General features: G+C 38.0%; 1 long non-coding RNA gene across 2 annotated transcripts in view; it reads left to right on the top strand.

Annotated features, from left to right (window-relative positions):
* Positions 1-26625, top strand: part of LOC112997110 (uncharacterized) — a 79716-nt gene that overhangs the window by 5568 nt on the left and 47523 nt on the right. For both annotated transcript variants that reach the window (XR_010389835.1, XR_003262622.2), the window contains exons 2-3: positions 10270-10343; positions 25072-25230. This is a non-coding gene — a long non-coding RNA (uncharacterized LOC112997110). The remainder of the gene's footprint in view (positions 1-10269; positions 10344-25071; positions 25231-26625) is intronic.

Raw genomic sequence — 26625 nt, 5'->3', positions numbered from 1 at the left:
TTTGGACGACAGATAGTTTCTAGGCACGACATACTGGCTCACTGATCAGCAGTAAGATAGGGATGCTTGTATTGCTAATCACTGAAGGAAATGACTGCAATCCAGTTAATGGATTATACGTAATGAGTGTATCTGTCTGCTTGGACAAGTGTTGGGTTTTGCTTGCTTATTTATTCTCCGCTACAGAATTAATGTGGACAAATATTAATTTTAACAGGATTAATAAGTTCATTATATAATCAGTCTAACAAATTGTGTTTTTTAAAATTTAAAGAGCTACAATAGAAGATAACTAGCCACATAGGGCTACAGCTTACTGGTAATTGATTGATTGGAAAAGTGGTAGGCATTTTCAGGAATAGTTTTGAAACGTTTAAGTGGGTATTAGCATGAAGGCCTATTAATGTCCGAAGAGATGAATTAAAGGTTCTCAGATGGCTTTTACCGTCTTATTCTCATGTCAATTACAATTGGGGATTTTTGCGGAGATTTGTAATGTATTTCTGTCTTGCCCTTTCCCTTGTAATTAGTAGATTGGTGTGGGAAAATGTTACTGGAATACAGCTATGTTTCCTGATGGGTAGGAGATAATGTTTCTGAGTATAATCAGCAGCATTTTAAAATTGATTTTGCAGCCATGAGGTGACAAGGTATCAAAGTGAAGCACTTCAGTAATTTCATGTAGCTTATTTTATATAGCTTTCGTGTGCTAGGAGGATTATCCATTAACTGGATAGTCATTCCAAGGGTTTAAAATAATTTTTAAAAAGTCTGTATGTACTCAACAAAATATATATTCTTTATACTTAGCACTGAAGAATAGATAAGTACTTTCCTATGTAAAAATCAGTTTAGTATCTTAATAAGTAAATTAATCTTAGTGAGTAAATATCTTGTAATTTCCCTCTTGAACAAACTGCAGATATATAGGGCCCGCTTCTCAATTGGTGTAAAATAGGATAATTTGCAGGAAGACTCTCAAAAACTGGAGCAAATCCTCTGCAAGAGGGCTGCTGAAACGGTCAGGGCCAGACTGAGGAATAGCCATAGGGAATGCAAATTCTCAGGGGCCCGAAACCTGCGGGTCCATTTTCATCCTAATCTGATTGGAGGTCCAGAGGAGACAATTGGAGAAAATTAATTATTTGATTATAATGTAATAACGCAGAGCCTTCAAAGAGGGACAACCCATCAGCCAAGTGCGATTACATGAGATGTCATAACCATATGTCTTCAGATACTCTGGGAAAAGAGCCAAACTCGCTCTTATTTGTGAGGCCTCTTCCCCTTGTTCCATAGACAGACACTAAACCTTGGTAGAGTAGTGTATCCATCGTTGTAATATCTCCCGAATAATAGTCATTGCATGCATGGGTGAATGAATTTATCCAATATCCAATAGTGAACTGAGAATACAGAGCATATCGGAGCCCTCGGTTCTTGTTTAAAACAAACAAAAAAGGATAGGTGAGGAAATACAGAGTGGGAGCTGGACCATCATCTGAGAACTTCTTATCCCATGCACATGGACTGAAAGAAGTCTGGAGGATTCAGAAACATATGGTGAGAAGGACAGAGAAGATGTTTTTAACACTCTCACACTACAAGACACTGAACAAGACATGGAGAAATAAAAGCACCAAGATAGAAAACTATGCCACAGGCAAGAAGACTGGCACAGCAGTTGTCCCAGGCAAGAGAGAAGGTGAAGTGTAAGGAGCAACGGTAATGGCAATATGAACAGGAGATGTTCCCAGGCCAAAAACTAATGAGACCCAGAGAGCGCGGACTTGATGTAGAGCCAAAGCGCTGTACCAAAGGAATACAATGGGAACAAAAGTAGCAGCTGTCGTCAGGCAGCAAGGAGAGCTTGATTTGTAGGCTAATGAAAAGTTCAGAGAACATTTAATTTGTCTGAAAAACTTAGAAAATGCTGACTGAATCAGAACAGACCCTGTAGTTCTAGCGGAATTTAAGGTTTATTGTGGGGACAGGACTCTCGAATCTGGGGCAGAGAAGACCTGCTTGAAGTTTAAGCTTAAACTGGTTGTAAGTGAAACACCCAAGTATAGTTCCCCTGGCACATGCTGACTGCTGGATTGAGGAGGGAGCCGCTGCATAGCCAAGGGCAGTGCAGGTGGGGAGAAGAAACAGGTTATCCTGCTGGCGCAGGAGGCCTGCCGCAAGCAGTGCTGTCTGCACATGGCAGCACCTACCAGAGCAGCCCGAACTGAGGGACCATGCTGACAAGAGCCTGGGACCCAGCACTGTGGCAGCAAGAGGGGATGCTGCTGCTAGGCCTTGTTGGCAGAGAGGTAGGATAGGCTGGAGAGTCTGTGAAAATAAACTTTAGGGGAGCTGCCAGGCAGCAAGCAGCAGAGGATGAAGAAAAAAATGGCTTTATGAATCACAGACAGAGTTGAAATCCATAGGCGTGAATGGACCTGAGTTCCTATGCTAGCCCCCAAGAAAGATGTCCTAAGAAAGAGGTTGGTGGCTGCCACCCTAAGAGGGAGATGCTGCTAAAAAGCCATTTCCAGAGCTGGGTTCAGTAACCAAATTGGCAGGTGGGACCTCAAAGGCAGACTCATATATTCCCTAGATATGCCGGTAGGCAAAGGTGGGTGTTGTTAAAGCTTACATGTGAAGTGGTCGTGGCAAAAACACAGCAACACGTGCAAGAAAGAACAACCAGAACTTTCATTTTTTCCATATGATCCTCAAGGAAATTTTTCCCTTGAATTCACAGCCGTATACTTTAAGAATAGTAATGCATTAATGGACGCATTTTTTCTGGAAGGTAATGAACCCCAAAAGCATGAATGATGTTTAAGCCACACTTGTGTCAGGGTTCAGAAGCAGAGGAAGCGAGCTTCCTTGTTAGTATGGCCTACATCTCACAGGAACTCATCCTCAATTTTGGCAGCCTGCAGAAGCAAGCAACCATTTTTGGCATTTCGACATGCATCCATGTATGTGCAGTGCAAAGAAATTGAGGCAATAGGAAAAATAACTGTGCTGTAATTTACACTGGGTGTTTTCACCCTCCTCTTGTCACAGAACTCAAATGAACCTCAAGGATATTCAAAGTATGATCCCCATTACTACCAGATAATTTACATTTTGTTCATTACTTTAAGGGCAGAAATCTTGCTATAATGACAGGAGCAATATGTTTATGACCATAACAGTTACATTTCATGGTGAACATATTTGGGGTGATGGAAAGTGCCACTAAACACAGATTTCCTGTAAAAAAAGGTTAAGTTTTGACTTCAGTGTTTTGCAGAGAGAAGCATGTTTTTTAAGAGAGACATGTTACGGGGGCAGATGGTGTAGGCTTTTACCACTGATTGCTGTTGGTGTTGAGAGGCAGGCTTGGAAATTATCTCTTTTTTGAAGAACTGTGCTGTTTGGTGTGAGTGCTGGGTAAGCTTGTGCTCCATGCTTTGTTTCTAATACATTACACGGTACTGAAAAAAATAGACCTGTTAGGTAAAATGTCAAATCTTTCACGTTTTGGTCTTCTCATCTGGTCTTTTTACTCATTTTCTGTGGAAAAAAATAAGAAATGACCGATGATTATTTTACTGGACATTTAACTGTTTTCCTCAAGTATATTTGTTACGATTTAATATGAATGTGAACCTGAATATGAATCTTGGCCTACTTTTAGCATAGGTTGAAATACTGGTTTCTGCTTACTTTTCCTGGTAGGTACAATGTCATGTTGTGGGCTAAATCAATAAGAGATGCTGTTTATATGAATTGCAGGAATCTATATGAAGTATTTAAAAAAATCAATACTATCTGGAGAAATAACAGTGTCTTCTAACAGGAAAGAGTGTACTTTTAAGAAATAAACACGAAACATCTTAAATGATTCTTTGTGCAAACAGTAGGTGCATGTTTCTCTGCAGTAGTAAACTTCATAGAAACAGAAGGGATGATGAGACCCCTGTTGGGCTAAGGTATGCAGTGAAAATAGTTATATTCCTGAATTAGATCTATATTAATATTTGGATAGTATGGCTAAGTATAGGTCTAGCATTAAGCTATGTTCCTGTGCTATTTTACCTACTTACTGAACTGTCCGTAAGACTCAGCATATGGTTTGAACTGCAGTATGCTCCAGTTTAGGGGTGTTTTTATGTATGTCTTAAATCAATCCTTGTTTAGGAAAATGTTTAAGGTTGTGTTTAAATCCCATTCATTTCAGTGAGAATAAAGTGTGTGCTTTAGTATTCTCAAAGTCTGAAGTTCCAGTTACTGGAAATGGTTATTAAAGGAGGCTGCATTCCTTATATTAGCATTATCTTGAGATAAAATACAATTATAGACTAAAATTATTAGAAGAAATTATTACAGTTCCATACCACAAGCAAAAGACATTTATGTGAAAATAAGTGGGTATATTAGCTGAAAGTACCTGGAAAAATTAGAGGAAACAGCAAAGTATTTTCATTCTAAAGTATAATCATTCGTAATAAAATGTGTGTTTCTTATACTTGCTTGCTATGTACTTTGGGGGGGTTGTTTTTGTTCTTTTTTTTAAGAAAAAAATCTTTTATGGAGCCATGTAAAGCAACTCCTTTTCCCCCCAAGATCAGCTAAATTGTGTTTGAAATATGGAAACTTAATTTCTATTTCAGTTGTCACATTTATAGATGAAAATGAAACTGCTTCAGAACAAGGCATTATTCTAAAGCTAACAAAAGCTGTTTTCATTTCTTATTACTGATACCAGGTATAAAAATGCAGTGGGTAAAATGAAATAGATAAAATGTTATAATTTACAAAACAGTGTTCTAAAATAATTCTGTTTTCTGGGAAAGCATTTGGATCTGAGCAGAAGCTTTCCATGGGAAAGGGGCAGGAGGGCTATTACACTGTTTCCTATGACTAATTGAACAACAAGATGCATTTCAACATGCTAAGAATGCTATTACCTCCCAGGTCTAGATAATTATATCCAGTTGAAAATAAGTATATTAAAAAGATATGTGTGCACTGGCGAAAATTTTTCATATGTGCATACATCCTGTTTGAGGGTCTAGTTCTTTCTTTAGTGATTTTAATGAGTGCCTATTCCATAAAAGAAATTCCAGATGCCTTATAATTGTTATAAATTTTTCTTTGATTGTGTGGCTCAAATATTTTCATTCCTAGTATGAAAGGAAAGCTATGTTCTTCTGTCCTAACAGCATATTCCATGACTGCAACACAGTCCTCAGAATGTACGGTGTTACATTGCTTTTGTAGTGGAAGGATAACAGATACAGTGTGGTCATTTTTTGATTTGGTTTCAGTTAAATGAGAAATATGGTATGTTTCATTCTGTTCTTAATTACAGTAGTTTGATTCCTGTGTGTGAATATCATGTACAATGCATGCAGTAAGGAGAAAGGACCAGTGCTTTATTTTCCTCCAACAGTCTCTAGCTTTATGTCCTGAATAGACTGTTTAAATGGTGTTTCATAACTATACATACAAAAAAATGGTAAATTATATTTTTAAGGGAATTTTGGACAAGATCTGAAAATAAGTTGCAAGGAAGTGTTTTAACAGTCTGTCCCTCTTCTATATACATCCCAGTACACATGAAAAATGGCACTCCATATTTGAGAAAAAAATGCCATGTCTTACTGACCATCATCACTGAAGGCACATTCACCAACCTTTTGTGGCGTGTAGTGAGCAAACAGTAGCTTATTGCTAAAATTTATGTGCATGCTTGATTCGTGTCCCTCAGCATTTACATATCATGGTGAAGGAGATCTCAAGTTTTTCTCCGGTTAGTGTACAATTCTGAATCAAAGCTTTTCTGCCATAAACAAGATTAATCCAACATAGACTGAAAAATTCAAGTGGAAAAAAATTAGCTAATATTTATTTGGATGCTTAGGCATCTGTCTTGAAATTTTTCAGGAAATTTTTCATTATTCTTCAAAGTGAATGCTAGAACTTCACAGATAGAAAGCCAATTTAAAGGTAAAGCAAGGAGGAAAGCTGGAAATTAAAATGTCAGATGCATTTAGCAGTCTCTCCATAATAAGTCCATTCTCTGATTAAATTCTGAGCAGTCAAATCTTTGTGTGTTCAACATGCTTTTAGGCCAGATTTATGACACTATGAGAAAAGGACCTGCTTGGGAGCCAAACTCAAGATAGTTTTGTAAGCTGTATTTTAATTAGCATTTCTTTCTTAAAAGCTCTAAGACACTGCTGAGTGCTTAAAAATATTCTCAAGCCATTCTGCATCTGTAAAACTGAGACCTCCAAGAGAAAAACTAGGAACCTTTAATGGTCTTTAAAACATTATCTAAATCACCAAGCTCTTAACTGAGTGTGAAGTATATTAAGATGCTTGAAGTCTGTGGCTGATATTTTAATAACAAAAGTGAATGGCAGTAACGATTTCTAAAGAGCTCTGGAGCACCGAGCAATCTGCAGGCACTTTGCTGGTGTATGGGGCTGACTAACCTATAATGAGATCCGGAAGTCCTCATTTTCTGTTGCCTGCTCACTATTGCCATCCTGTTTCTGGTTTTCCCAGTGATCTTTAAAGGTTAGTTAAAGGACAAGAAATCTGGACTGTGATGTTAAACTGGCTATATCTGATTAAAGTCCTCTTTCATGAATGCCGGTAACATCTGGTTCTGTGTTGGCTCAGTCCCATTTACTTCACTGCAGTGAACAGTGAATATTGCAACACAGGAAGTTTGTGAAGATAGGTGACAAAATAACATTGTGAAAAAACCTCACAAGACTTAAAGTTATCAGAGATTTAACAACCAAAAGAGTACCTTACATGTGAACTGATGGCAGGTAGATCAGCCACTCAGACAAACACTATCACTTCCCAAAATCACAGCCCCTTTCTAGCCACATTCAACCCCTTTGCAAGCTGGAGAACATGGAAAATATGCCAGTAAATCTGGTATAGTAAAAATCTTTAAAGTGCCCCCCCTCCCACCCCGAGATTATGCTTGCAGTATTTTCTGGACAGCTAAATAAGGGCAGGTATTATATTTTGATGCCTTTACTCTGTCTCTGCTTTCTGTACCATGTTAGGCAGCCATGGGCTCGGTGAACATTTTTTATTCTGCTTCCAATCTCTCCTTACTGAATCAGTTTTTATTTGATGCTCTACTTCCAAAGTCAGAGCACATGATTTTCCCTGTTGCGTCTTGAAAGGATTCCCATAAGGACTTTGCAGCTTGCTCTCTCTGTCTTAGCCGCATAACTCACGTGGTTTCTTCTTATTGACTTCCATAGAGTTGCCCTGCCCCAATTTGCTGCTACTTTTTTTTGCAAGGTGAGAGGCTCCAGGAGGGGAAGTGAGACTATAACAGAGTGGTCATTCCAGACCCAAGTACAGTAGCAATTGCTAGAAATTGTAATCTTGTCCAGAATACAGTACAAATTATCCTACGGAAACGATAGGGCTGTGAAAAGCAGACTCTTAAAACCTTCAGCTATTCCTTCCTGTGCCCTAAAGTGTGCAGTGACTGCCTCTCCTTTCAGGAGGTAGAGCAAGACCAGCAGAATTGCTGAGCAAGACCAGCAGAATAGGCTTTACAGCAGTCTTGTAGAAGTGAATACCCTGTGTCTGGAGAGACGTGTTCATTCTCTACATCCGTGCTCAGTTCATCCGAGCTCCATCCGAGCATGAGACCTCTCCCTCCCCCTCTTGCTGGCCCCGGCCCTCCCCAGTGACGAGAATCAGGAATGGCGGGGAGACCCCCCCAGCCGTGGGCACCCCTCGGCTCTGCTCTGCCCCAGCAATAGGAATTTTTTCCATTTGATTTGTGACAGAAAAGGTGCCTGGATTACTTTTCTTTTTTATTTAGTCCATAACACTGAGTTGTGGTTTTCCTTTTGCTTATTTTTTAGTCTTTCTTGTATGTGCGCTATTACTAAATTCTTTTCTTCCTAGCTGTGAGAATAAAAGGCTTTAGAATGCATTTTTTTTCACTTGTTCTGTTACAAAATTATAATTTTTGCATGTGTGCATTTGTTGTTCTTCTGTTGCTGTGCTTGTACATAAGTCATGATCACCAAAAGAATATTTCCATGAGTAGTAAGATGAGAAGTAACTGTGCTCTCAGATAGAAATTATTCATTGCTTTTCATGTCATCTGCTCCTGATCAGAGAAATTTATGTCTTTTTAATTCTTAAAATAGCTAACAAAGCTCCCTACATGTGAACTCCTTTTCTTCAAAACTCTTTCATTCAGTGTTTAATTTTTTCACTTCCTAATTTTTGAACTCTTTGAAAAAAGAAACTGAACTCAGGATACAGTATTATATATGTGATGCTCCAAAGCATCTAATTTGCTATAATAAATCTGTGTAGTAAAGAGTAAAAGAGTGTCTCAGTTGAAATGTGCTTAAGTGTATCTAGCATAAAACTGGCAAAAAATGTTAACCTGTTCTTTTCATTCCTATCACTCTAAAATGCAACTCAAAGATTTTCTAAAAACTCATTTATTGCATTTAACAAGCATTTAAGAAGCCCGTTAATCCACTGACAACCAGTGATGGAGTAGACAAAGGCAAATGGCAAAGGCTAGGTTGTACCAGCCCATAAGGAAATCATATTACTTCTGAAGATGGGAAGAAGCATGTAACCACTGGTATTTAAAAAGTCACAGAGAGAGAGGATCCGCTTTCATCATCAGATGTTTGCCCCAGTTCCTTGACATGCTTTTTAGTATTCTTCCCTATAAAACACCTTTCCTTTTTCCTCCTTTTTCACACAGCTGGTTTTCAGCATTTCCCTGATGATACGCTTTCTGATTTTCTTAGTGTGAACTTTCACATTCTTTTAAATCTTTCTCAGACTTCCAAAACTTGCGTTGCATTTAATCCTTTTTTCTTCCCACTCTGTTTCTAACACTTCTGTATCCTGTTAAGTTAGCCAAGTATCAGTGCCTCAGTAGTCTCTGGTTTGCAGTCATCAGGTAATGGATCATTATTTTGGCAGCCCATTGGGATGTACCTCAGGACTAAATAGGAACCAACTGCAGTTCTGTAGATACAGATACCAGGTATTCTCCAAATTAATGACTCTGTATGTAAAAAATAAAGTTTTGCTATTGACAGCACAGAGCGGACTAATCTTATGCATCTTAGTAGTTTTGATAAACTGATATCCTCTAAGGTCTGATTTCATAGCTTTTATTTTTGGTGATACTAGGAACATAAAATGGAATGGAGACTACTGTCTTGATTCAAATAAATCTGGTATGATAGAGAATGAGAACATTTTAATCAACAATTTACAGTCTAGCATGTATTCAAATCTCTTTTAGAATAGAATATAAAAGCATTGTATAGTATTGTCCTGTGAATCAGGGTAGAATGAATGTTTTGTGGATTATAATCTAATGCCAGGACTGTATTCCTATAATACAACCAGTAGGCTGAATTATGTTTGCTTCTCTGTGTTGAAGCTTATGATTTATTTTGGTTTCAAGTTGGTGGAATAATGGAATTTCTCACTTGTGCCACGCGTGTGTAAATCTTTAGCATACAAGCCAAAAGTAATATATTGGATGCAGCTAGTGTTCTTTATTCATATTCATTTTTGCAAAAAACAGGACTATATCAGACAGCAAGTGCTTAACTAGTACAGAGGAAGGGATTAAGTGATTACTTGGCTTTGGAAAATTGTACATGTATGGTTTAAAGGATCGCTAGTATTTAGAGGAGAGTGTTTTGACTGCAGAATATTTTGCCTTCAACTCTTTCTGCTGAGCTTCCCATAAAATTCATACACAGGAGCAATAAAGTATATTGCAATAAAAACACTTCATACTTGCCGCTTTCTGTACAGTGGACATGGATCACATTGACCAGGCAATTGATTGCAGTGAATAAAAGCTGATCTGTAAAGCACAAGCAAATAATTCAAAACAGTTATTCGTGCCGTCTAGCAGTTCCAAGCTTGATTTCAATAGAAATATACTGTATATTGCTGGAAATTAATGTTTTTCTGAGGAGCAAGAAGGAAAAGAATTAAGATGGTAGCAAGAAGACACCACAAAATGTACTTTAAGTCAGTTAATTAGAAACTTCACATAAGTGAATGTAAAACTTTTTGGTGTAAAAAATAGCTAACATAATACCCTTTGAAGAAAATATTGGTCAATCAGCCCTCTGTTGCAGCAGTTGAGATCACTCATATTGGAACTGATAGCAATAAAGAAGACTAGTGGACCACATTAGGCTTCATTGACTTGTACTTTTTTCGTTTTCCTCCCAGTTACCTTGGACTGCTCTATAGACTGTTTCGGCGAAGTGTCTCCAATTGCATGACTGCCTAAATGACTGTTACAGGTATGCGTGTACTCAATAGATCTAGCCAAAATAATTATTGCAGGGGAATCTCTAAAAATTGTCCTATATCTTGTAAGCTAATTGTGAGGAGATTCTGAATTCTGCAAGGCATCAACGGTTAACAAATATTGGCTAAATTGTGTACACAGGCAAATCTGAGATGGAAGTACACCGTTTACATACATTTTATGCGTTCTGTATGAGAAGTCATTTAAGTCATGTAAGCTGTTAAAAAACTTTGCTATGACTTACCTGGCTTTTTTATATGATACAAACAGAAGCTCTTTTTTTTGTGATTATTTGTAATTGCTGCATAATAAGACTGGCAGACGTGGCTGAACAGAATACTTGCTTGGTGTTTGCTTATTACTTTACAGACAAATATAGCAGACAATGTTATTTAGACTGCAAGTGAAATACTGAAAAGCTAGAAACTTCCAGAATTAAGATTACACATAATTTAGCCTCTTCTCCATTTGCAGTCTGATACTTCACTCATCATGTAATCATACATTATTTTTCCGCAAGACATTTGCCTCATTCAGTGCTCAGGGAGATGAGTGCAGTTTCATCCTCACCCAGAGGACACCATGGTGCTGTCTGTAGTGCACTGTTGAAACTCTGTTCTGAAGACAAATGATTCATTTCCTCATAGAGTTCCATGGAATTCATAACTGCAGCATCCAAATTCTTCTCTGGATGTAACTTTTTCACAGTAGTCCTGCAAGATGAATGGCTGTTAGCCATGTTTTATGACAGAGAATATTGCAGAGATTTAATTATACCTAATCCCCAGTAAGTCTGTGATCTTACACTGACTACACTATTGTAATACACTGGATACAAATTTTAAAGGCAACCTTAGTCCTACCAGTTCCTGAAGGTTCAGAGTTTTATGTTGCAACTTCACTAACAGTTTTAACATATATGATGGGTTTCTTATGACTTTTTCAAAAACAAACTGAAAAAATAAAAACCTGCTGGTGTCAGACTTTCTGACCTGAGGGTGCTGGCCCTCCACACAATGAGAACCTTTGTTGCTCCCTTGCAGTGTTACTGAGATGTTGGTACTGGGGATTCTAGAGGGAGAAAGGACACTTGGAAGTAAAGTTTCATGGATAATTGCTGGTACAGAGGGTGGAAGTTGAGTTCAATTAAAAACTAGGGAATTTGTCCAGTGAATAGAAAATGCTCAGCCCCTGTCCCTCAAGTTTTGAATTCCTTCTGCACCATCTTTGCATCCTGCCCCACAATGAATCCTGCCTTTTTTACAGACTCCTCATACTAGTCCCTTCTTCTTTAGGCAAAGTATGCAAGCCATCCCTCCTAAGGATTTTTAATGACATTTACTTACGTATTACTCTTCCTGCCTTCTAAACTATAGACTGCAGACTGTCTTCTGAGCTTTTTGTCCAGTCTGTATACATCTTCTTTGTTCTGTCCTAACAGAGATATGTTGATACTGTCCTATTAAGGACATGGAAAAAAATGATAGCTGTGACAGAAAGGACAATCTTGTTTCAAGTCTTTGTTCAACAAGGTAAGAACAGGCAGAGCGATTGAAAAAGTTGAAGGTAAGGGCAAGTGTTTCTGAAGAGGGTTTCTAAAGGAAATGTAAACACAAAAAAGAAGAAATTTAGGAATGAACATGTTTTTTAAAAAAGCATCTTTCAGAATACAGATTATAGCTTGAAAAGCACAAAGGAATCTAGGTATAAATCAGAGAATTTTAAAATTAATGCATTTCATCCCAATTACTTCAATGTTGAAAGAGAACAAGTACTACAAGAAAAGACTTTTCAACTGCTGTCTTAAAATACTGTTTGAATTTGCATTTTTATATGAAAATGAAATTCATACACATCACATAAAAATATGAATATCATGCTTCTAGCAAGGGCAGTTCTGGCATACCTACTTGCTTTCCTGTCTGTTATCCTATTTCCTCGTCTTGTTTTCAACCTGTCAGAGTTTATAAAATACATTTTGAAGTTCTTCTCTAAGGTAAGCGTTTCTGCTTAGCTTGGCTTTGGAACATGGGTAACTTGTAATCTTCATTGTAAGGAATTAGAGTTTTCCAAAAGAACTTTCTTTTGCTTAGTACTCTAACCCACAACTTGCTGGGACAGAAGGCCAAACATCAAGAGTTTTATGTGATCTGATGTTTAGATTGTACTAAATGTACATGTACATTTTTAATTTACGTATATTATAATACACGTACAAGTCACTGAGTATCTGCTGTGTTGCTTTCTAGAATGGCTGCACTTACAGCTGTGGTTTGCAATATTCCTGAATGTGAATTTCCTAAAATTAAAAAAAAGGAAAAAGTAGCTGAAATTAGTGATAGCTCTTTAAATGGTAGAAATGTAGACAGACCAAGTGCTGTTTATCATACTCAAATCCATGAACTGCATAACTATATAAAAGTATTCAGAATTGTCAGTGTATAGACCCCAAATTTGCATTATACAAGAGTGTTGGGCTTTCTGTGTTGGGAAAGAAAGAGAAGGTGTCCCCATTTTTCGTAGCGGCTATGATGTAAGTAACCACTTCCTACTCACTTAACTTTCCTAGACTGCATTGAAAATCCTAGTCCTCAGCAATATTTCATAACTCGATCACGTAACCTGTCTGATTAAAGGAAGAAAAAAAAGCATTAAACTGTGGGTTTTTTCCCCCTTACCATTTTTCACTACATAGGGAAATTAATTTGTTAAGAAGGAATTAAGTAACTGGTGGATACCCACTTTTATGCCTGTCAGGATCTATCATGAGTTGTGAATTTTCCAAATAGTACAGAAATTACAGTCCTTGACCTCAGAAGTTTGAAATGTGAAAACTGGGAAAAGACAAAAAGGAGCTGAGGATGGTTAAAGACATGTACATTTTTACAATCGAAACTTTTAAAGGCACCTTAAGGGACATAGGCATCCATTTCCTGTTGAAATGCAGTATAGATTTGAGTGCCTAACATCTTTTGGCAGATACACCCCAGAGGTTTTAGGACTGCTCAGTAGTGGAGTGGAAAGGGAGCTTGTCCTATTCTCATACAGTCTGTGTAAGTTTAAATATTTTAAAACAAAGTTAAACTGTAATTTGCTTTGCTTGACGAGGTCATGGTGCAATTCAGATTCACAGGCTGCCCTCAGTCAAACCTTCTGCTTCTTACCACCTATTCTCTAACAGTGCTTCATAGCGCCTTAACATCTACATCTCCATCCCAACAGCACTGAGAGATTTCAGTTTATTAAAAACACATATGTTCATAACTGTACATAGGATTTCATTTTTCCCTGTGGATATTCCCCATAGGGACAGCAGTGGAAGGGCTGTGAACTAACTGTGAATATGATTTATTTATTAGCCTCATGGTAACAATCCATTTTCTTATCTTACTGTCTCCCTAGGAACTGTTTTGAGTTCTTGTTCCCCAAGACATATACTTTAAATAATGGTAGGAATGTTGTTATTTCAGTTATAAATATAAAAAGTGCTGCTGGTGTTGATCTAAGAAAAGCAAAGTATCTCATGCACATTATCTGAAATGGAAATATTCCCATTTATCAATGATCATGCATCAAACTAATTAGCATGAGACTTCTGGTATGAGATATTTGAAAGCAAGCTGCTACCAACTGGAAATCATCTGATTGATAGTTAATTTTTTCCCACTCAGAACTGGAACATTTTCTGCACCAGGTAATATGGTCAAGAACTATCATATAACGAAAACACACAATGCTTGGGGACTGATAATTATATTTCTACTGGCTGTAGCAACTCAAGCGTTACTATTTTGATGTTGTGCTGAGATGATCATCAGCATTTCAGCTATTCAGAGTTTGAAAATAAATCCTTACACAATACAGCCACATCCACAGCTTTTCATTCTCCAGCTTGGCAAAGGCCTCTCTGACATTAGTGAAAGTGGTGTTTGTTCATGAAAATGCTTTCAGGACCATGGTGCCCTTGAGAACTTCGGGGAACAACTTCATCTGGAAAGGAACTCTCCTTTCCCACTTAGCACCTCCTTTTGGCATAATGTCCCTGAAGCTTCTCTGGAGGCAATGTCACCTATTCAAGAAAGTGATTCTGCGGTATTTTTGGCCTGTAGATTCATGTTAACATTAAGACCATTTTCTTTGTGCATGAAGCAAAATTCTTGTTGACTTCTAAGGCAGCTGCAATGATGTGACTATTAAACCTGGCCAGATGAGCCTACAGTCTTTCATTACAATGTCTTTCATTACTAACTAGCTGTACGAATTCAGATGTGGAAAATTTTGATGGAAAGAAATGTGTATCCAGAGAACTGTTTTTCCGTAGCCTGTATTTTTACTACAGATGAATGAAAAGCAGTTTTTACTTCAATTCAAATTAAATCAGTTGTTATTATATTGATTTTAACTGGGCTAGTAGCAGCAGGCAATTATAATAAGCATTTAAAAAGTACAGTACTGGCCATTTTAATTCACAAATGGCCTGGTTAAGAATTTCTTATACAGGAGGAGCTCCTGTTAAGCTTCGGAGGGACCTGTTTCTGAGCATCAGCACTTCAGCATGTAGCCAGAAGTGATGAAACTTGTCAAACATATTCATATCCTGTGCTTTGGAGAAACAATGACTCATATCTAAATGGAGATGTTTTGGATAGGAGGTTTGTTAAAGTCACATCAGTGCAAGGTCTACAAATATTTTAAAAGTATCAGCATTAAGCTGAGAGGAGAAATTATGGAAAGTGATTCAAGTAGAGGTATAAGTAGATAGTAATGGGAAGAAGTTATCTGAAATATAATGGACTCCTCAGGGTGAGAGTTACTTGTATTGGGAACGAGATGTAGCAATAGGTTTTTGAGCCTAGTGGTTAGTATACTTCATAGTGAGTGTGGACGTTTAAATTCCTTCAGGCAGAGTCCAAAGCAGAAGAGGGGAAGCCACAGGATAAAAGTTCCTATAGAGTTCATGCCAGAACTTTTATGCATCCCATCTCTCTCCTTTATATAGCAGAGCCCTGTCACCTCACTGTTTTATCTTGCACCCTCTACTGCCAGCTTATCGAACTGTTCAATCAAGCGGATATTTCTGCTGTCAGCTAGACTGGATAAAACAACAGGAGTTGATGGGAAAAATATTAACAAGCTGTTTTCTAGCTGCAAGGGAAAAGGCATGAACTGTTGGGTTGGTGGTGAGGCAGGGACCATGCAGAGATAGCTTGTATACATCTTCACAAAAGGAAAATTTAGAACTGGTCATTTGGAAAACTTCAGCAGAACAGAGTACATGCAGTATTGGGAAAGGGTGAGAAAAATATAAAAAGCTCTGGAAGTAGATTCTCAGCAGATGTAAATGAACATACATTTGTTATAGTTGAAGGCCATATGTTGATATATTCCAGCTGAGGACCTGACCCTGTCTCTGGAGCTGTTCCCTGACATCAGTGTCCATTTCATTTCAAGGGTGTAAGAATCTTAGATCTATAGGTTGATAACTATAAAGCTCTAGTAAAAGATGAGTAAGAAATGACAGATAAGATAATCCATGGATATGAAGGGTTTCCTGAATTACACTTCTGCAAGTGCGTCAGGGTGTTGCAGGTTCTGGGTCTGCCTGCTCGCTGTTAACCAGCAGGAGAACTGCCTGCAGACGCTGCAGCAACAACTATGCCAAGAAAACTGCCTTTCTCATTTCTGTCCTCTGCACTGGGGTGATGGTGCTGTAGGGTAATCAGGCTACTTTGCATTGCAGCACAGACTCACAGTATCTCGGGGTTTTGTGGGACTGCTTGTTTTCAGATTTGTCTTTTCAGTGTTTTAAAAATATGTCATTTAAAAAACAAAAGTTTGAAGAAGTTATAAATTGCAGTGAAGTCTCTTCAGGTATATCTTATGATTGGTCTTTTGTAATCATACATGAGAATTCAGTAAGCAGTTTTTAAATGTTTGTCCTTGAAAGCAAATTTTTAATGTACCCTGGAGAAAGCATCTCAGGTATTCAGGGAACTGTCACTGCACAGAGCTACTGAGAAGGCTGCATTTGCAAATGAAGAGTTTTTGGTATTTAAACATATTATTAATGTATGGCATGGTTGTTTATTTTGTATTACAAAAATGTTTGTCCTTCTATAGAGGACACATGGAAATGATTTCCTTTTCTATCTCCCTGTAAATCATGCAAACATTCAAACTTTGTGAACAGCAGAGGTGGTTTCCCTGAAGAGTGAAAGAGAACAGTACTGGGCATGTGTAAGAGCATTCCAAAGTGATCCTCAGCAGTTGAATATTTGTAAAATTTTAATCATATCAGCATTTATTTTTATAGAAAATTTCAAGATGGCTGGATATTTTTAAAAAATTAGCTCATAGATTTTCTCTAATAGAAACAATAAGAGCAAGAAATTACAATTTAAGTAAGATTTACCTTTGTTCTTGATTGAATTTTCTTACAGGTATAAAATCATATTATTCTGTTTATGTGCTGGAATTCACCCTAAAGAGCCCTATAAATGAGTGTTCAGAGGCGAAGAGTTGAATACACATGAAACCATTTTGTCTGAGTCTTTTGAAGTAACCTTCATTTGTGCTTGCATTACTTTCTGCTGTCAAATAATTTTATCCGTGTTTTTGTACCTGTAGTTGGAAAGGAAATTCAGTGATGTGTAGAGCAGATAATATTTTCTGTTGAAATGATAAAGCCTCTGGAAATGAGATGTTGCTGTTTAGTGCAACAGTTTTTGGCTAGGAAGATGGGGTGGATGGGAGATTAGGCTTTATTAACAAATACAGAGGATAATAAAGGTGGTAGTAACAGTCTCAATTGGCAAGGAAAAGATATGAAAGAATCCCTTTTAGTTGTTTAGGCAGTACCTTTGCACAAGACAGTACTTGATCAGAAATGAAATGACCTGGATATAGGACCACATCATAAAAAAAGAAAAAAAGAACAGGCTAATACAGTGTCTTAATTTTTTCATCTGGTAGGCCTTGGAAATCTAATGCAGGATGCATACTACGCATTTTGATTGCCTGTGAAGAGGGGCAGAATTAGAACAGCTCAGCTGCTGTGCAGAAAGCTGCCTAAAGGGAGTGGGCTCAGTGTTGAGATACCTGGGATTGGCCAAAATGGAAGTGCTCAGGCTCAGATGTGGTTTTAGCCCTTCATGTAAGTGCTGTATTTCAGGCCACAAAAACAGGTCTTTGCTCTAGAAGGTTCATAGCCTCAAAGAAAATGCCCCTACCCTCCTTTATTTTTTTTAAGAGTAGAACAAAGCAAGTGAGGAAAAAGTAGTGATTGACTCCTTTTTATATAGCTATGTAAGTGCTAGATCATCTGTCATGGCTGCAAACTGAAATTGCATTTGATTCCTTTCTCTGTTGAGCAGTGCATCAACCCATCTTCTGGAGAGAAACCTGAACCATTGGCACAGAAACTGTTCTGGAGTAGGAAAAATGCTACACAGTTTGCTGAAACCAGATAAAGTATCCATTTAATTAAGACATGTTTGGCTACTGTGAAAGCCTCAGAACATACAGGACTTTTTAGTCAGCTGGCTAAAGAATAAAAAGAAGATGGTCAGTTCCTTGCTGCAGGGTTTGCTAAATGCACCCTCTGACATCTGTAAAATCCACATAAAGAGCCATAAAATCAACAGTGGACTGCTCAGTTCCCTTAAGATGCTGATAATTCTAGACATGGGTGGGAGCAGAACTGTCAAGGGAGCTTTTAGTCTAGGGAGCTTTTAATGCATGTAGGAAACATTTAAAATAAGGCAGCAGCTTTTGAATTTAGGTATCCTGAATTCATGAGGTTACTGATTTGGGATGGGGAAGGGGGCAGTTAATGATTCCCCTTTTGGGTCAGAAGAACCTGTGAAGCCCCTAAATCCTTGTAGGGACCGGGCTCATCTCTCTCAATTGTATTATGTGGTTGATGGCCAGGGAATACTGGAAGGGAATTGAATGTGATAATGTCATAAAGAGTCTATAAACAGCATTACAGACTTCACAATGATTCCAGGAGTTGTGTTGCAGTTGCTTGTGTTCCATGTTGAGTTGAGCTGAGCATGAGTGAGATGGCTGAGCTACTGGAGGAGGCGTTGAGGCACACACACACTGTCAGCAGTGGCTAGCTGGCTACCATATACTATGGAATACGAAAATTCTTTAACGTGTACATTAGTATCCATAATTGCAAATGGGATGAGAGAGTTGCGAGGGCTTCACAAGGAGAATTTTGCTCAGTTTGAAGTCACTACACTTGGCTATTAGTTTAAAAGGTCCAAAATTTCATTGCAAATTTAGACTGTCAGGTTCAGGTCTTAATATTATTTGACTCCAATACAGTTACGGGGCAGCTGGAAGAATTAATTTTTTCAGCTTTTTTCTTCGTTCTGCAGAGATTTGTACCTGCAAATTATCAGAGAACAGAAAGTCCACATTTTCATTTATGATTATATTATCCAATATTTGGCCAAAAATTATCTTAGTTTACAGTCTTAATGTAATTAGATGCTGTATACAATAAGATAGATGCTAGATTTTTTCTGCTTGGTCCCTCTAAGGTGCAGACAGAGATAGCTGTTGTTGAAACCTGTAGAACAACTACAAACTTCTCTGTATTTCCCAAACCATCAGACTCCTGACAGAGCTGTAGGGGACTACACAGAGAAGTTTGAGAGCCACTAATGGGATTACAAGCTATTTAAAGGAACCCAAAATACTTGGGGATTTTGTAAGGCTAAAATCTCAAACTGTATGGAGAAAGGGATAGGTTAGGAAAAAACCTATAGCTGCTACAGTGGTCTCTCTGCTGGATGCACTGTATTAGATACCACACGAACCAGGTGAGCCAATAGCTGAAAATGGTTCTGTCATTCCCATGACAGATTAAAAAGCTGATCAGAGAATATTGTTGTTTCACCACTGCCCCGTTACGTGTCCTGCCCTTGGGGCAACGAAAGACATGAAAAATGCCAGTAATGACTGCATTGCACAGACTTGTGTGTGTGCAACCTCCTCAGGCCGTTGTGCCACCACCCTGGCCAGTGCGCCGTGTCCCCACGCGCTGCCAGCCTGGCAGCTGTCCCCTGGTGCAGGAACTATTTCTCTTACAACATGGGCAGTAAATTTGAGCATGCTGATTTTCCCTCTCTCCTGACTTTCTATGGGCGGTCCCATCTGTGAGAAGTGGGTGCAAAGCCTAAGCCTGTAACAGGGCCAGCAGGTTGTGGTCAGACCACAGAAATGGCCAGATGCCATCTAATTGCAGTCAGTGACAAATGGGGCCCTAAATTCTAGCACTTGCCATGTCAAAGGATTTTAAAAAGTGTAGAGAGAAGGGAGAGACAACTGGAAATGGATTTAGAATTATGGCTTATAAGGGATTTGCAGCAAATGCAAAAATGTGTGTGGTTTTCTTTTTACAATAGAAACTGAGTGTAGAACCCTTAGAAGTCTCACGTGCAACTTCCCAGTAGAGTCAAAGCTGCAAGAAATGACACTTTGAAATGTAAAATACCTTTTTGTGTGTGGCTTTTGACTGCGCTCTGTGGCAGGTGGTATTGGTGCGGTGTGAATGCCCCAGAGGCCATGGGGTCCGTTTACGCCAGCCCCAGCTGCCCTGCTCCGAACGTGCCTGAAACCCAGGCAGAAATGTTACTGTGGATGCATTACTTTAGCTAATACCCTTGTTTTTTTTCTGCTTTGTAGAAAAGTGGAAACTACATTAATAATATTGTAAAAAACTGACCATTTAATAACTTCAAAACAGTTTTTCCACTCATTTTGAATAGTTTTTCCCATCTTCATGGAGACCTTAAAATGACAAGTTAGTCTAATTTCACTCAATTCACGTTAGAATAAAACAGATGCTTAATCTATTAGATGCTTTAGTTGCCTTCTAATTAACCTTAATTTGATAAAAAAGAAGTATCAGGTGTTTGGGTGACCCTAACATTCCCAACATGTGTTATGGGTTTTTCTTTTCCAACTCTTAGTTTATTCAGGTATTTTTATAAACATACATGAGTACTGTTTGCTTTACCACAAGGTAGTATCTTCATTATATCTGACAGACTGTAAATAATATATGTCTTCCTTCTGTTTTAGAAATAATTTTTTGGTCCAGCAAATGTAGACTTCCCTTTCCTTTAGTTGTCTCCTCCTCTCTCCATCCGACTTTTTGAAGCTTTAATTGTAATATAGGCTATCAATTTTTTAAAATCTAATACTACTTCTTGTGTATTTAAAAATAATTGCACTTGACTGTAGGGGGAAATATCACATTTGTTAATCTTAAAACTCCGTTTCTGCATAGCGCACTTTCTGCTCTTGTCAGCCTCGGGGGCTCAAGAACAACCGTTACACGCCCGGGCCCCGCAAGGGGCGGTTGGCCCCGCCCTGGGGCGGCAGCGCTGGCCGCGCGAGCCGCAGCGCCGCGCGCCCCACCCCCCGCCGCGGCTAACGGTCGATTTTCAAATAACCGTTGGCAGCTGTCGCGGGTGGTGGTGTAGGGGGCACGTCTGCCTGCAGCGTGAGGCGTCCACATGACTCGCCGAAATAGGAGAAAACACCAAAACCTCTCCGTAACTTCTAGTTTGTTCTTGCAGTTCAAAGGTGTGGAGGAGTTAGAGGGGGATATCTTTTCTTTGTTATTTTTATTTGTAACTAAGTAGTATGTGAATCTCTGTAAGTCCTGTTGGGTGAGAATGGCTTGAGGATGAACTCAGTCTTATTTAAGGGAACTGTTTTCTTATTTTTCTTTTTATTCTTAACTTTTCAGAAAATATGTCAGTGACAAAGCACTGCTGGTATTGCACAGCTGGGGGAAAAGTCCTGGTTTATCACAGTTGTTATATTTCTAAATCAGAGCTAATGTTGGCGTAGTTCAGTGCGTAGATGCTGTTTCAGAAGTGTTCCGGAAGGATGAGGTGATCTTTAAGTTAAGAACAATTGTTAAATGGAGCAACCCTGCTCTCATCAGCTCCATTCAACATAGGGGGAAAATATTTTTAAAATGGAAATGAATCAATACTTAGGAAAATATTTAATTTTGGAATTCTACAGGATATTAATAATGATGAGGAATAAAATATTTAAAATCTTTTATAATTTATGTTTTTAATGACTTAGACCTTTTTCTTGCATGGTGCACTACTGCTTCTCATCTTTCCTAAGTATACATAGCACAATATGACAGGTACATAGATTCCCAAGCACTAGAACCCGTTGTCAAATTCTTTAGAAGTAAAATGGGAAGATACTTTAAATAATTCTAAATAAAATTAATAATTGCAAATAAAAATTTTATGTTATCTGTATAACTGGATTTCATCACATGGTACTCCTGAATGGAAAATGACTAAATGTATTATAACTTAAATATGATAGTGTTCCATTTCTGTGTACTGTTGAATGCTTCCTGTATTTCTCTTCCCCCCCCCCCCCCCCCGCCCTCCCCTGCCCACTGTAAAAGCTGGCTGTTTATCAGCTAAATAAAGCTATCTTAAAATGCTGAAAAATTTAGGCAGGGCTTCTGCTGTTTCAGGGGATGTAAGCTGTCATTATAAAACAAATAGGATTGGATAGCTTATAACATAAAGTGTGTTACATTGTGATATAATCATTATAATACAATTGTTTTATTACAATACTTTCACTGTAGAAGTCTGTTTCTGGGAAATGTATAATTCATTTTGCAGTTGTTATTCAGAAACACTTTTTGTGTGTTTGAGACTAATTCTATGAATTAGAGAAAATAAGAGTTGTATAATCAGGTTCCGTTTGTTTGTCTAACACAGTCAGTATGCAAGTCTGTTAGCTTTCACACCAAGTACATGATGCTTGCTGTTAATGACCTGGAGTATAAAAATTTTTCCTTTCATCACTGCCATCTTACCAGTTATGTTTAGGTAATTCTTTTCAAGTATTGCTCAATATGAGAAACTGAGGATATATATGAGGAAAAGAATTGCACAGTGTTTTTCAAAACTCCAGTTCTCTACAGGAATAGACAATGATCTATACTGGCAAATGGTGATTGTTATAGTTTGGATTACATGTCTTTAGCATTATGTATGTTATTATGGTGATAAGAATATATTCTCAAACAGAAAAACGCTTCAAGACTGTGAGATAAAACAGCTTATTGTAATAACAGATCTGGTACTAGCACTGTTTTACTGCCTTGGCAGTCTCATTCAAGGTTTGCTTAATGAAACGTCTGTTGGAATGCTTGAAAAGTAATGCTGATCGGTATGATTTTATTTCCTGCTACACTTTCTGTATTTTTAATGCAGTATTAGAAAAAAATATCCTCTGACAGCTTCTTTTCCAGTTTAGCGGTTCATTACTGTCTAAATACAGAGTCATACTTAAAATCTATAGAAATGTCATCGACCTTTGAAACAGGAGGCAGGAACCGAAAGAAGCTCACTGATGAAAATTTCCATACCTAGACTTTTTGATTAACTACAGGATGTTGATATCATGACAATTTGTTGTTGTTTTTAGGGAAGTGGTATGCACCGGTTAGATTTCTTTCCCTTACTTAAAAACTACTGAGTAAGTACAGTGATATGCTGTTTGCTATTCAATATTGTATTATTTTCCGAAAAGTATAACGTTGCTGCTACATCTCCAGAATCTGATTTATACGGTCTTTGACAACTGTAAAACCTGTTTGACAACAGCAGTAGAATAGTAAGCTCTCTTACCTTTTACAGTAGATGTGATCCATTCCTGGAAAGCACCTGATAAAGATTTGTTTTAAAAAGACAGGTTTCAGTGGGAATAAGCCTCAAACCAGCTTAGAGAAAAAACTGTACTCTTCAAAATAGATGATGCGAGTGAAAAATTTTTCCAATGTCTTCCTCTTGTTGGTTCAAGATACTATGGTTCTTCAGGTCGTTGTTATTGGATATTCTAATAGTGACAAAATTATATCAGTGCAAACATTCGCAGGAAGTGCTTACTTTCGGGGGGGTTTGCAGTGTTCCATACCCAAATGTCGTTCATGAAAAACATGGTTTCATTGCCTGTGGACACTCCAAAATTGTCACAGCTTTGGTAGCATCATTCAAGTTAAGCAAATTGGGAAGAGGGTTTTAATAAAGATTTTTTTTTTAATGTTTGTTTTATAGAATGTTACGCTGCTACCCTCAGTTTTTTTGAGATGTTTCCTAAACCACTACATTTGCCACAATTAGTGTTATGCCTGAAATGTGTTAATAATCACTTAATGGTTATTTCTACAACTCAGTAGAATTCTTTATCCTCTAAAAAGGGTACTTGCCTGAAAGCTTTCTAACAGTCAGTGGCTTTAAAAAGTTTTGGGTTTTTTTTTCTGTTTCAGATCATCTGCGTTTGTTGTTTAAACTGTTTTGGATTCATATACTGTTGATATATATTGCACTCTGGGCAGTATGGTGATCTTGGTTTGCTCAGTTGTTCCCAAAGAGAAAAAATTTAAGTACATTCTGTAATGAACATAACACAGGTTAGAAATATCAAATTTGCGGCAGGTGTTTTTTCATATGTCAAGTGTTCATAGGTATTACCATTTTTTCTTTTTTGTTTTGAAGAACATTCTTTTGGAGTCCATTTCAAAAAAGAAATCTTAGCCTCTCTCATTTTGTTTCTTTCTTTCCAGAGAGTCTCATTATGATTGAATAACTCCTGCAGTTTCGCAAATGTGTACAGCTTTCATATCTAAAAATAAGATTCTCATCTGCCTTAAATACTGTAAAGAGCCATTTCATCAGTTGTTTTCTTAAAATAAGTTCTCACAGTGTTGCTGTGGTTAGAAAGGAAATGGTACAAAGTTGTTGAAGCATTTGACATATAGCACAGTTAGCTGCCATGGAAATTCATCTGTTTTTAATTTTTGCTTGGGAAAGCCTTTACACACTTGCACATATTTACTAAATCAGGACCAGAGAAGAGATGGTTTATAGAACTGGATTTCTGTATATCATTGTGAGAAGACTTGTTCAGGTGCATCGGACAAACTGCGCATGCACCTATCATTGCAGGCACGATTCAGAACACACAGGTTTACCCTTTAACAAAAAAAAAAAAAAAAAAAATTGTATGACAGTGATGTGCACATTGATTAAAGAGAAAAAAATGTAATTAATTCCAACCTGCTGCCAGGGTAAACCCAAAATATAATGTGATTTTTTAATAGACAGAAAATGTAATTATGAATTGCACCAAATACTGATTACAAATTGCAGAATATCTTAAGAGAATTTGAATAGGTAGTTCACAGACCTTCTGTGCACTTTGCACAGGATCCAACAAGTATGTGTTTTCCACACAGCAGCAGCTGAAGAGGCTTACAGTGGGACATAATTACCTCCCCCAGCTGTGACGGAATGGCCAGTGAGAAACAGCTGCTGTGAAATACAATGTAGGCAGCAGGTGGAGCAGTTTTGAGATGCAGGTGAGAGAAGCCTCAAAAGGAGGAAAAGTTACCATGCAGCAGTGGTAGGAACAGCTTGGACAAATGTCAAAAGCAGGAAGAAATGAATCTTGGTTACTGGACCAAAACAGAGAGGAGATGGCAGAATTAAAGGTTCATTTCTTCTCGTACAGAAGGCTAAATGAGAGCTACAGAGTGAAGGGGCCAAGGACTCTTCTGTGTCCCATGTTGCAGAGAGGCACCATGTGCATATGACCCATCTGGTCCGGGTTATAGTTTTAAACCCCACTTTTTTTTTCTTCTTCAGTTTGAGGCCCACCCCTACTGGATGGGAAGATGAGTTGTGAAGTGACATCTACACTAGGTTCAGCGTTTCTGACACCAACGACTCCGTTGTGCTTAATGCCTTATCATTTCTGAATGATGTATGAACTCTATGGAGTGTGCTAACGAGAACATTATACAGGTATGTGATTCTGATTAGGTGGGTCCACAAGCAAAACTTAAACGAACGTTTGGTTTTGGACTGTTGCAGGGGGATTGGTACTGACCTAGATAGGCAGTCTGACCAGCTATGCGCATCATAATATCGTGGGGGTGAGTAGAGGAGAAGCTACCAAACATGATTTTTGCAGACATCATTTACTTACCAGAACAAATGAGAAGCATTGGATGCATGCTTTCCTACAGTCTCTGTTTCCTTTCAACATTTTTTCTTTGGCATAGCTTTGTTAGGGACAGTCTTTACAATCACTTTATTGAAAAACAAATCTGTGTTATTCAAAACAAGATTTTTCTAGTTGTCAGTGCTGCAGGTGCAAAAGTAAAAGGACAAAGGATGTCAGGAAGGCTATACGGAGTATGCCATCATAAATTCCTAACAAATATTTGTTAAAGGCTGAGAGAAGATGGAAAGCCGTTCCTTTTACTTTGTGCTCCCAAGTTACCTGTGGCAGGGAATACACCTAGTACTGAGTATGTTTTCTACAAGGATACGTGTGCTGGATTCATCCTCTAATTTGGAGGAAGTGGCATCCGTTCTTATGGCCTCACTAAAGAGGGTGAGAGGGATGGTATTTAGTTCTTTCATAGGGAAGAAGGTATGCTTTAAAACAGAAAAGGAATTACCATGATAAAAGATTATTTTTATGTCTGAAATCTGATCAGCATTTTGCCACTTGCTTTATGCCTCCATTAAGTGCTAATCAAGTGTCTTAGTTTAATGTCAAACGCACCTTCTTTATATTATATGTTTGGATTTCATGTGTTATCTCTGTACTACAGCACAAATGTGCATAATCACCTAATCATTTTTATGTAAAAGATAAATCATGACATGAATGGTTTTAACAGATTGCAAGAAGATGAAAAACCATATGGTTTATGAAGGAGATTTTCCTTCTACAGGAGATTACATTTCGCATTATCCCACTCAGTAAAGTGTTACCTTTCTAGGTATGAGGTTTTTTTAACAGCCAGTTCTACAATAACTAGATTTTCATGTTCAGTCAGTGCATTATACTTTGCTGGGTACCTTGATTGTGGAGCATTTTTGAGGAAGGCACTTTAGACAAAAGGATCCTAAAGTACCAACAGAACTGTGTGTGTCACCTTGTCATCATAGACACGTTCTTTAAAGTGAATGTGAGCAGACTGTTCAGCATCCGCAGAACCCCATCAGTTTGGGTACACTGTTCTCCTGCTGTATTCATCAATTCTTTTTACTCTTTGTGTGTTACCAAATCTAGACCGAAAGGTCAGAGCAAAGAAGGGGAGAGCAGGCAAGCTTGATCTCACTGAATTGAATGACAGAGCTTCTATTGACTTGAATGGGCGCATTTTCATTGTGCTTTACTTTGAA

The sequence above is a fragment of the Dromaius novaehollandiae genome, chromosome 6 (genome assembly GCF_036370855.1).
Source record: "Dromaius novaehollandiae isolate bDroNov1 chromosome 6, bDroNov1.hap1, whole genome shotgun sequence".
NCBI lineage: Eukaryota > Metazoa > Chordata > Aves > Casuariiformes > Dromaiidae > Dromaius > Dromaius novaehollandiae.
The sequence above is the reverse complement of the archived record's forward strand: the minus strand, read 5'-3'. Positions and strand labels throughout refer to the sequence as shown.